Raw genomic sequence first — 6,000 nt, 5'->3', positions numbered from 1 at the left:
TTCTTGTTGAATAATAAATGTGTGATAAAGATTTTAATTTGCTAAATTTAATTCGAATTTTGCATATATATATATATATATATATATATATATATATATATATATATATATACTAGCAAAAGTACCGCCGTTGACTGGGTTCAAAAACAGCCTACAGAAAATGGACTCTGATTTATGAAAGTAGGAGAGGTTATGAAAAGGAAGGCTTGTAAAGAGATAGCTTCGAATTTGGGGGTATCAAAACTAAAGCAAAATATGATGAAAGTAAAAATAAAATAGATAAACCCCATAATTTATTAAACCATACCTGTTCACACTAAAACACTTATCACAATATTCTGTGGATCTATATTAAAAAACCTTGTTAAACTTTGTGACATATTTCCATTCTATGGAGGTCAGGTGCGAACGAACACCCCATAATTTTATTATACCATATTTCTTCAAACTGAAACATAAGTATCAAAATATACTTACGCAGATAGATATGGAAAGTCTTTATTAAAGTGTGTGCCTATTTCCATTCTATAGAGGCCAGGCGCGAATGCAGACCCCACAATTTTATTATACTATCCCTATTTAAGTTGAAACATACTTATCAAAGTATTATGTACATCTATATCAAAAACACTTGTAAATGTTTTTTTATTTTTTTAATTTTTCATTTTTTCATTTCCATACTTCGTGGGCAAGGCGCAAACGCAGACCACACAATTTTAATGAACCACCGTTCTGCCAGATCAAACATACCCATTCCTGCGTCTCGATACATTTTCTATCATTATATGTAATCAGTTTATTAAAATAGTCAACAATATAGGAGCCTATTCGTGACCACACACACGCACACACACACACACACACACACACACATTCAGCTTTATATTATAGATATTATTTAATATCTATCTATCTCTCTATCTCTCTCACTCTCTATCTCTGTATATATATATATATATATATATATATATATATATATATATATATATATATATGTATATATATAATTTGAGGTTGCTATTTTCCAAAGGTGAGGTAACCTGTGAAATATAACAAGGTTCATACAAGATTGCTCAATACAGTAGTAGAGCAGGTTACATTTGTCTTTACATAAGCAATAGTTTGTTGCTACACAGTCATGAGCATGTTTCGGTCTACTAGTATTTACTTACTAGAGACCTCATCAGGCAGCAACCCATATTTTCGAAACGGAATTCTAATCTTAATTTGGAAGTGTTCGAACGATTATTCGTAATCTGAGACGGGAAGCGGAAAAATCGAAAAAATTGTACTTACTTTCCAATGAGGGAAAAAATCTAAATTTTGTTCAATTTTTTATCTTGGGTTCAAACATAATTTTCCATTTTATTATACTAATGAGATAATAATAATAAATATTTATTGCTATTAAACTTACAGTATAATGAACATCTACAAATTTGACTCTCAATTGTATTCTTTTTTGTTTTTTTTTGTTTTTTTTACACAGTGATCACTATTTATCAAGGCCCGGAAGCCACTCAGGGATAAGGGTTATTGCAAGTACATTACGTTAGTGTGGAGATTTGATGAAGTGTTTACTTAAGGGGGCGGTTCATTAGGAATTTGTTAACATTGGACTTGAAGACATCCAAATTGTAGTCCGGTGGGAAGCAGGCAGACGGAACAGAGTTCCACAGGCGTGCAGTTCTAAGAAAGAAGCTGCGTTCATGGAATCCGCGTTTTGATTTAGGCACAGATATAGAGTGGGGGAAATTTTTCACAGTGGATTAAGCTAGACGGGCCTTTTTCGTGAAAGATTGGCCATGGAAATAACGATAAAACAAGGATAGGCTCGCAACGTCTCTTCTTCTTAGGATTTCTTAGGATTTCGAAAATCTATGCACTTATTACCTGTGAATTTACGGTTATCCGACTCTAGAAGTAGAAGACGACTGGAAACAAATGCTGAGATAAGCGGAGAGCACATACAGCGCCTAGAATTCCCAAATGCTTACCCATCTGATACTAACCAGGCTCAACGTTGCTTACCTTTGGTGATCTGACGAGAACCGGTATGTCAACGTGATTATGCTGTATATAATATATAAATAAAAATGATAATAAAAGCTGGTTTAGTGGAAGATCTTTGGATTATTCGGATAACAACCCCTTTTCAAAATCTATTTTCATACTGTATAACGAAGCTTTATTTTACAACCAAAATTTTCAAAACATCCGGAAGTAACATTCATTCCCCTTCATAAGCTCACCACATATTTCGAATTGAAAGCGCACGGTCTTCATCTGTTTCTGTGAAGTAAAAAAAAAAAATACATTAATATAAGTTCGATAAGAATCGATAAGTTTCACAAATGTTTTCAATTCTTCACCGAAGCATCTTTTGATGACAGAAGCAAATGGATACGAGAGCTGAACAAACAAAAGAGAAGGGTACTTTTGCGTACTCCTCTATTTCTCCATGTTTCTTTTCATCTGCTGTTTCCACTGAAAGATGATTCGACTAAAAATCTAAAATTTATGGAAATTACAGCATTCTTTGCATACAAAAACATCATGATAAAAATAGGTTAAATTGATATGGTATGATTAAACAGAATCTCTGTATTATTTTAATAATATTTGTTTATGCATATATATATAAATATAAATACTTATATATATATATATATATATATATATATATATATATATATATATATATATTAATGATGCGACGATTCCAATATTTTTCCGATTCCGATATAGTTACCGATTTCGTACTAAATCTCCGATTCCGATAAAACTACCGATTCTGATTATTTGTAAATCTCAAAATATTTAATTATAAAGTCGTTAGTTTTCCCCATTAGTGTAAAAACACATGGTAAATATGTAGATATGGGGTGACGTATTGATTTATTTTAAATACTAGTTCAAATCAATTAATATTGATTATTTGATCATTATTATCAGCAGCGTAAGAATAAAAAAAAATATCGGAAAATAAGCACACACTTCTGATTCTGATTCCGATATTCCTAAAAGGTTCGAGTTTCTTAATCTCGATTTCGATTTCGATTCCGATTAACCATCCTAATATATATGTACACACACACACACACACCACACACACACACACACATACACACACACACATATATATATATATATATATATATATATATATATATATATAGAACATTGGAATACGGCATTAATCCGTTCAAGATTTGGGATCGTAAGAGGAAATCGCCGTATGGAGGGGCCTTTGAAATATTTTATACAATACTTATTAAAAATTAGTAACAATATATATATAATAATACACATATATATAATCAAATAACATTATAAATAACACCGTAAGGCGGGGAAATACCTTAACCAGCGGCCAGATAAAACATCCTGTTTCACATCGTAACCTTTTAAAAGGTATCCCGGGGTAGTCGTATCCCGAGGTTCTACAGTATATATCCAGATAAAATTATTTTGCCAACCTTTTTTTATTTTCATCTTAAAAGTGTTATTATAAATTCAACCAATTTAGCAATTGTTTTAATTCTTGCGCCGAATTTCAGTTATCGTCTGCCACATTGAATACGAATTGAACAAGTGAAGCAGGCATGGTGCCCTGTCAATGCCCAATGAACGAGGCATAAAAAATGTCTAAGTTCAGCATTTGCCCCGCCCCACCCAACCCATTTAGCCCTCAATGTCCCCAGAGGACATCAAATCCTGGTGAAAATAAACAAACGGTGCAGTTTTAGGCATTGACATATGTAAATTTGAGTTGTGCACTAGGCAAAAAAAGAGATGATAAATTTGCACCCTCCATCTAGCCCCCAAAATACCCAAGGTAAATTTGAGTTCGGCACCATACAAAACTGCTAAATAGACATACACAGAAAATTTCGGACATATATGGTAAAATAGTCCCAAAAATGGATTGTTTTTATTAGCCCTAAAAGAGCTCCCGGGGCACACCCAAGAATTATCGCAAAGTATAGACAAACAAAATTATAGAGAAATCAGTCAGTTACAACTTTTCAGAAAGTTTTATAAAAATCCAAGGCATCAATTGTTTAATAAGCGCAAAAGTGAAATTTTTAGCCATTTTAACCGGAAAGAAACCCCTAGGGGGGGCAATAGAAGTTTTCCCGAAAAATCCGTTCTGTTACTTTTTTACACATATCATGTTTTATGTCTGTGAAAAATTTAAAAATATCTCCAGGCGTAGTGATTGAAAAAAGTGCTGACAGACGAACGGACGAACGGACGAGCGTAAATTTACAGGCCCACCCTCCTTTTGTCGGGAGCCCAACAAAAAAGTGCAAAACTGCTTAAGCTCATGAAACACATATACCCTTACTAGCAGGGTGATCTAATATTGATTACCTAATGTTTCACACTCCCATATTTTTATTGTCATCGAAATCTGTGAAATCGCCCATTTTTCAATCAAATCGATTGATTGGCTTCTCTAGTCCGGGAATTCATCTCGGTGCACCGGGAATAAGGCCACATGCCTCCCGTTGTAATTTAGTCCACAATACATTGTAGTCTGCATTTAATCTTTTTGTTACAATATTTCTCCGCAGTAATAGTTTCGCTTGCATTAAAAAAAAAAAAACTGTTAATGGATGAGACAGGTCGCAGACTATCAAACAGTCAGCATGGTCTTCTTTTTGATGAAACGCTGGCTTCGAGGAGTGTCGTGAAGCTTCGTCGGCGTCGAACCACTGAGCCAGCGTCGCTGGTTGTCATAAAGAACCAACTTTTCATTGCAAGTCACAACCTGGTTCTAATACGGGTCGTTCTTGTTGCGTAAAAGAAGGGAAGATGACACTTCATAACGGCATTTCTATTGGTTATAGTCCGTTTCGTGAGGCATCATTTGTTGGCTTTGTCATCTAAATCCAAATTGAATATGTTTCCGTGATCTAAATACCCTAAATACCATATTTCAAGTCGGTTTTAGTAAAGGCGTTTCGCACGCATATCGACAATGTCATTTCTATGTGACGTTTACACTTGAGCTGAACCTCGGTGTAGCTGGTACTGAATGATTCAGCCCCTGGGCCAAGATATTTGCTATAAAATGCCAAAGCTCTAATTGCGCTGGTAATTGGGTGTGCTAAGGCATACCGAGATCAATATGGGTGTGTTACCAACGGTATGAAACCCAAATTGTTTTTACGTATTAAAAAGACACGTTCAACAACCGAATAACTGTTGACAATGACCGGATGGCATGCTAAATGCCGTATCCAAATCTTGTCTCGGAATGAACTTTTATAAATCCCTAAACTAACAGGCCTTTAAATGGGGAAAAATCGAATTTGAAACTCACTTAATAAAAATCGCTCGAAACAATCCATTTTATATGCAGTGGCGCTAGCTGGATTTTCAAGTAGATTTTGGCTAATGGCAGATTCCAAAGTAGAAAAGAAACAAAAACCACGTGGCTTACACAGTCTCATTTCTGTCGGTATATGTTGGTTGGTGCGTGTCTGCAAATTAAAGGAGGTTGGACCCGCATAGGCAGCAGCACACTAGAAAGTAAATGTATAAATAACATTGCTTTGTGTGATTGTGTAGGAGAATTGTATTTTTCTACTTGATTAGTAATACAATTCTCCGGATAACCATTACGAATCAAAATGTCTTTGACATTAGTCATTCCGTATTCTTTTATCGCAAATCGAACTTATTAATAAGAAAAAAACTATATATATATATATGTCAATTTTCAGTCCACAGACGCGAAATTTGATATACAGTGTACTGAGATTGGGGAAAATCTTTGTGATCAGTTTTCGGCCAGAAATTTTGCTGTTAAAGGGGTAAAAGTCCAACGATTTGACCTTTGAGAACTCTACCAAACTCCTCCGACAATTTTGGGTCTAAACTTGAAATTTTAGGTATAAGTTCCTTGGACATGGATCTAACTTAATAAATTGATTTGAGCTCAAAACAATAAATTTTTAAGGCGCCATAATAGGGGTCAAAGTTTAAAAA

Source organism: Euprymna scolopes, chromosome 36 (assembly GCF_053919585.1).
Source record: "Euprymna scolopes isolate OS-2025 chromosome 36, ASM5391958v1, whole genome shotgun sequence".
NCBI lineage: Eukaryota > Metazoa > Mollusca > Cephalopoda > Sepiida > Sepiolidae > Euprymna > Euprymna scolopes.
The sequence above is the reverse complement of the archived record's forward strand: the minus strand, read 5'-3'. Positions refer to the sequence as shown.